This window comes from Dermacentor andersoni, chromosome 8 (genome assembly GCF_023375885.2).
Source record: "Dermacentor andersoni chromosome 8, qqDerAnde1_hic_scaffold, whole genome shotgun sequence".
Taxonomy (NCBI): domain Eukaryota; kingdom Metazoa; phylum Arthropoda; class Arachnida; order Ixodida; family Ixodidae; genus Dermacentor; species Dermacentor andersoni.
Window position 1 is genome coordinate 135,275,303 of NC_092821.1, and position 7,059 is coordinate 135,282,361.

The 7,059-nt window shown below is 45.8% G+C and overlaps 1 pseudogene; it reads right to left on the minus strand.

Annotated features, from left to right (window-relative positions):
- Positions 1-5,802: 5,802 nt before the first annotated feature.
- On the minus strand, positions 5,803-5,927 carry LOC126526084 (U6 spliceosomal RNA; annotated as a pseudogene).
- Between the last annotated feature and the right edge of the window lie 1,132 nt (positions 5,928-7,059).

Consider the following 7,059-nt stretch of genomic DNA (forward strand, 5'->3'; position numbering starts at 1 on the left):
AACTAAATATAACTACCACCCGGTCGCCAGCAGCGGTAGCGAGAGCTGTGGGCCTCCCAACAACGGTAACCGTTGCATCACCAGCGAAACGTCCAACTTGGGTAGTGGGAGCTGTAAGGATTTTCTTCATACGACGAGAAAACTGCCACTCAAGCTCGATACATGCGTTCTAGTTTCAAAAAACTGTGACAGCGATGCCTTCGACTTGGACTTGAAGAGTGTTCCGGTGGGTATGTAAAGGGAACAGAGGGTTTAGGTTCAAGGTGGGCCGCGCAGCTTCACCTCTATAACCTTCGCAGTCTAGCTTTCGAGGGAACGTCGACGGCTAAAAGACTGCGAAGGACAGTGGCTTCGATTCAACGAACGAGATGGATGGCGACACGGCATAGACCACTGGGCGTAGCGGGTGTCTTCCTTAGGGACAATGGGTGCAGAAGATTCGGTACTGAAGAGACCAGGACACGTGGGAAATGGGCTACGTGCTGAGAGGTCCACTGGCTGCGGCAATAGAGAGCGATGTGTCTAGCTCGGTTGCAGCGGAAACAGGTAGGTTTGTCACCGCTTGTTCTCCATCACGACGGGTTTCTTAAATAATCAAGGGTGTACGGCTCGCGGCCAATCTTGTTTGCGAAGACTAAGCCGGCGTCACGAATGTTTATGGAGCAGACGGTAGAGAAGGATGAGGTTCGCAAATTCCTGGCGAACGATGGCCTTGGTCAATGAAACAGCCGGCGTCGAGGTGCCGGATACTGTGGGTAAATAAGAAGCCCGGTATGCGGCGTCAAATTCTTGGTAGAATACGCGCGTCTTGTCGTCTGATGTGGATGGTTGACAAGAAGTTGCCTTGTAGGACGATGCTGCTGCGATATTCGGCAGACGCTCGAACGAAGGCGATATGGGCCAGCATTCCGCTTGCTTTCGACGACGGCACTCTTTAATCACACTGTAAGCGGTGTTCACGTTGATGAAGAACAAATTGAACGCGACGGCCACGGTGCCCTTCTGAATGTAGGCGATCTTGTGGGCCTCGGACATCTTCTGGTCAGCTTGTAGACACAAAGTCAGCACTCCCTCTGTGCACGACAAGTAAGGCTCCGTTGACGTCTCGTTACGTACCGCCAGTGCATGTTTGGCGGCAAGCTGTCGACCAAACGGGTTGCCGAAATGGCAGCGGAGCTGGTGCTGGAACTTCACGCAGCTTTTGAGATCGTCCTCGTGGGTCAAAAACCGGACTGGGGGTGCTCCACCGAAGAAAAAAAAATTTACGTTTGCCAGGATTTTAGTTGGATCCCAGCCATTTTATTTGCTGGCAGATTCGCACAGACCTATACTATCATCCACGTCAATCCTGTTTGCCCTGGAAAAGGTCCTGGGATCAGGGGGCCGTCAGAGGACGATAAACTGGGTCGCAAGCCCAGATGGCGGTGACGTGTCTACGCTTGAATGCATCGATGTAGATTCGAGGCTGGTTCGCTGCGAAGCGCCCTACTCTGAGGGAGTATCCAACACCACCAAATAAATATTACATGGAACGACAGTAGGCGAAATATTTACAGGATGTGTTTACAAGGGCAGCAAGCAACGGCAAACATGGAAGCCAGCCAACATCATGCAAAGTAAGTCGTCTTTGTCATATCAGGAAATGGCCGCACGCGAGTACGTCACACTGAACCAATGGCTAGACGTCATCTTCTGCGAATAGCACGTTGCAATATGCATAGCTATGTTGATATGATAAAACCCTTAACCTTTGCAGCAAAAATAGCATCGCAATAATTGGGCACGTCCGGCAGTGATTGCAGAATATTTCTATGCCTTCAAAAAGCAATGAGGTTAGAAGAGAATATTGTGTCATTTTTCACGCAACCTAAATACAAGCAGGTTGACTACGAGTAATAAAGCATATGGTGTTTGCAGCAAAGTAACCGAGAAATCAAATATCTTCGTTCCAAATTTTTAGACACTTTAGCATTAAGCTGCAGCGCCAAAGAACAGGCGTTAGTAACAAATGCTTTACCTAATTTACGAGAGAACAAAAAGTATGCAGGACAAGTACATTCTATTAGAGGACACTACAAAACATAGCAAGTTCAAACGCCCTTGACTCGATTTCCTTGTTTTTATGGAACGTCTTCATAGAACAATACTAAAAAATGAGCTAAAAACAGCCACGTTAGCTATTCAACGTTCAATATAACGACTCATAACTCTAAAACCAACTTATAAAAGTTTTTTTTTGAAAGTCCGAATAGGCCGAGTTACACACCGGGCAACCATGATTGTAATGAACATATGTGGCCCCCTCCCTAAGAGTTCATATAATTATTTCGCTCAAGCCAAGATTGTCGATGTCAACGAATTCATAACGCTTCCATCAAAAATGTTCGAAAAATAACACAAAACGAAGTGTTGCGAAAGAGAGGAATCGTAATTCGTATGCTGAGATAGATATATGAAGTAATATATTGTATAATAGCATGAAAATATATATTATGTGGAGATATAGACATAGCAAAACCCTTAGGGTTTACAGCAAAAAGAGTTCCCCAACTATATCGGGCTTCTGGAAATATTTTCTTGTTATTGCAGAGGCACTGTGTGATTTCAAAGAACCGTGCAGTGCAAAGGCGATATTCCTAAAAATTTTCGTAAATATGCACGCAGACGGGCAATTGTCATGTGATGTACATTCAAAATATTGCAGCAATATCAAAGTATTGTTATTACTGTTTTGTAGACTGTAGACGCGACTACAGAGGCAAGCAACGGTTGTTCTAGAAAAGTGTTTTTCTGAATTTTCATGCAGGCTAAAATATTGCGGGAAGAACAATCGCGTAGGAAGACAGAAGGTTCGCTGAAGGGCATAGAAGTTCTTGCTTCGGTGTTATTTTCATGTTCAAGCTGGGATAACAAATCTACTTCATGAAATTCTTGATACCAACTTCACAATAAATTGAAAATATATCAAGTAACAAAATATGCGAAGTAGAAACGCGCTATATGTCATAACAACGAACAAAACAGGTGACTTGGCGTCATGCAAAGCGTGTCTTACATAAATATTTGGCTCCATGTGAAACCTGTTCCTCGGCTCTGAAACATGTGACCTCAAAGCTGCATGGGGCGCCCGAGCGGATTTCAGCTGTTAGTGGCCAAGATCATAGTTCAGTTTTGTGCTGGATGCAGTACTAGCCAAATCGCCGTATGCTGACAAAAAAAGAGGACATTGCAAATAAACACGTTACACGAAATTAGGTGTCGGTTGTATCACATGACATAAGAAATACTAGGAGCCCGGAGTTTCTTCTCGGAAACGTATCACAAAGGTGTATGATCACCGACCGTAATTTTTCGGCTACTTACAAAAAAGCGACACTGTTTCTACAATGTCCATCATTATTTTGAATGAGCGATTGTTCTGCATGCCTCGGCAAAATGGCCGCCGCAACGGGCTTCTCCGTTGGATAGGCATGAAAATCCTCACGCATTCAACACAACATACTACCTTGGTGAACCCTACATGAAATTTTCTTTACTTCACACAGGTGTCTATTTAGGTCAACCTTCACGTTGACATGTTTCGGTTACGTAACTACGAAAAAGAAAGAAGCGCATTTCTTGGGCACCACGAGCTTAATCTGTTTTCAAAAGAAAACTACGGCTTAAGCAGGCAAGGTAACCCTAACGAGTGCGAGCACAAATGGGTGTTTCCTGACTCTCATATATTCCTTCAATTTCAAATAGTTAGGTGAGGATAGATCTCGGAAAATGGATGATGGTGAGGTAGGGCCGGTTCTGTGAGAAGGGCGAGGCGGGTTGATGATGCAAGTCTATTGTGAATTATGCCTAATATCGATTACGCCGATGTATTATGCCTATTGAGGGAACGCGATCAGTAATAACGAAGCGCATAGACGTCGTACAGACAGTGTACGACATCTATGGAAATCGAGGCAAATCGGTATCTGGTAAAGATTATTCCGTTAGTTATTGAATGTCGAAATGCAACAAATACTCCTTCTTCACCTGCCTGGAGCAAAAGTTTTCGCCCCCGATGACATCATGCGGTGAGACAGTTACACTGTACTAAACCGCGGCTGCTGAGCAAAGGACGCGCAGGCGTACTGCTTGAAGCAGAGAGGCAAATGCGAGCCCAGACAGCCGGCGTCCTACAGGACGACCGGTAACAGCTTCGGCTCGGGCATACGAGAGGTGCGAGTGCTCGAGCATAACGAAAAGCGAGTGTTAAATATTGCCAGGGTCAGTTTCCATTGGCAGCCTGTCCGGGTCCATGGATTCTTAGCACCTTGTACTATGCTACAGGCCTGACCACCACCTTCGTCAGGGGCTCCACAGCAACTAAGGACTGAGGGCCGTTGGTTGATCGGATGAGTCATTTTGGAAGGAATGCTAGAAGACTGAAAGAGGGAGGCCAATCTTTCGCCGAAGCTTATTGGGTCTTCCTAATTGGATTAGTATAGCTCTAATGGCTCTCGGCATTTTAGCCACTGTCAGGCGTCACTCCAAGCCCAGAAGTGTAGTGTGTTGGAGGAGGTGAAGCCGTCCTTACCACCTTTAGATTTAAAGAAAATCAAGGATTTGAACTTCTGTCTGTGGCAACAGAGCATCGAAGTTATCTCAGTCAGATAACACTGCAGGCTATCGGGCCAGCTTGTGGCGGAGAAGTTCAGCGCAAAGGATCTTACATGCGTAAAGGCTCCCTTGATTTATCGCCGATAGACAGGTTTTGCTGACTGTGATAGGTAGCACAATACAGAATTCTTTATAAATGGTTGTAACCGCGTAGGTATGGAATCAAAGGTACGCGGGCGACTGTGAGCGCGTCTAGGAATACAAGACGTTTCCACGATCTCAAACAACACTTAAAACGACCAGGGGGCAAAAAAATCGCGGAACTTGTTGCCGCTCTTACCCGAAAGACCACGAGAAACGCATGTGAAGCCGACAGATTAGGCCAAAGAAAGAATGAACGAAGTTCTTTATTGCAGTTTTTATTTGAAGTGCAGATAAATGAATGGAAAAGGATATGTATATCTGATCATCGGGAAAAGAAATGAAAAGCAAATCTACGCCGACTGTAGCTTCGCCGACATTGACTAGGAGAAAAATACAACTCGAAAATCGGCGCATGCAAGTGCTCACAAGCAGGGATCTGCGTTGCTTGAGCAGCATGCTGGTAGCTCTTACGGCTTTGCGAGGACAGAGGGGGAAATGGTGCGCTTGACGGTATTTCACGCATAACACTAACATCGGCACCCATATCAACCGAAACATCTCTTTGCTGTAGCTGTCGGTTTCGTAAAACAGATGACCTTGAGGGCCAGGAGGACCACTCATCGACGTTATTGCTCCTTGTCATTCTTTTTCTGCAAGGTACACGGCATGTTTTTGAGTCGCTCAATGCGAAAAACAACCTTAATAAAGTAAGGGAAACCCGCACCACCAAGATACCGCAGGTTGAAGGCAAACAAAGAGAATGACTAGGGGTAAAAAGCCGGAACTGCAGTTCAATAAAAAGCCAATTACAAAAGAACAAGGTATAACCGATATAGAGAACTAGATGCATCGAGTTTAACTTCCCAGTTAATAACTCATAACTGGAGATCTGAATTGACACGGCATGTTGCGTTTCAGTATTGTGTCCGGAAATGATAGGTCCCAGGCAAGTGCGTCAGTGTGCCAGGTCAAGTTTAACATGTCCATGGACTTCACCCTCCAGTGATAAGGTTGGAAAACTGAAAGTAAGCAGTTCATGATAAATCACAAGTATAGATGGAAGACAAAATCTTAGCATGCGGTCGAACGCTTCCCAATTTTGCGTGTCATTCTTGCGCAGAGGCTGTGCTAATTTTCTCTGCATCTTTGCAGTTTTCTTTTGTTGTATGTATGTTCTTCGCAAGTAAACAGGCATGTCAAACGCTCTCTGACAGCGCCAAACGCTGATGCTATCAGGAAAAGAGAGTACCATGTTGCTGATTGATCGAGCATTTGAGTCACGAGCACCAAGTGTGCCGGTTGTAGTGGCCAGTATTGGAGGATCCAGAGCACATGTTGTGGTCGCCATTTAAATGGCGTTGTGGCAGACTGGAAGCGACAAGTTCTCCTAGGATGATAAAGCCACGGCGCAATGTGGTGATCTCGCGAAGTGAGCTGGCAGTGTTGGATGGGAAGCGCGGCGAAACTACAGTAACAACAGAAATGCGTACCGATAAAACATGTAGTGATGGCGGAGTAGCCGTTGACGTCCATTGTTTTGTAAGCATGAACAGCTGAAGCTCCCAGGGGATGTTTATCACTTCGGTCGTGATAATCTGCCTGATATCGTAGTCGCTGCAGAAAAATCTGCCACGGGAGCAGCTAGTTAAAGTTACTCCTCGATCTCCTAGCAATGCTTGCACATGACAGAGAAGTCAGTAACCGAGTTTCTTCCGTCACATCGGCTGCAGCGGGCTTTTACGTTCAGACACCATGAAATGTTCAGCTACGATGGCCTTACTTGTGTCGTACGAATTTGCGATGGATGCTTTCGAGAGGATGTCGAAGACTTCGAGCACGAGGTTGCAAAGAAGGCAGGGCGAGATGCCAGGAAAGCGAGGTTGTTTAAGGTTGATGCTACACAGGCCCTACAATACTTCATCTTGCACGATCAGTCTTCGCATTATGGCGCCCAGAAATGCTGGACCGATATCGCATGAACGGCGAGAGGAGATGATGGGGCCGATGTGTGTTCTTTATAAAGATTGTGTTCTGTCATTTTAAGTAACAATAGTATGGATGCCACTCAAAGGACACGAACTCATGTCACGGTAAAAGTGAGTCTCCCTCGCTGCTACTACTGCGCGAGAGAGTCTGTGTAAAGGACGCTCCCACAACTGCCTTCATAGAAGGATTGCGCACTGCTACTGTATGAGAACCATTTTCGTTGCGAACAGAGTTAGAATATTGGTGATATGCCTGACGTTAGACATTTTTGTACGCTCTTCTAACCACGAGTTCTGGTGAGAGGCAGAATTTTATATTTTAAAGCAGTGGTCATGA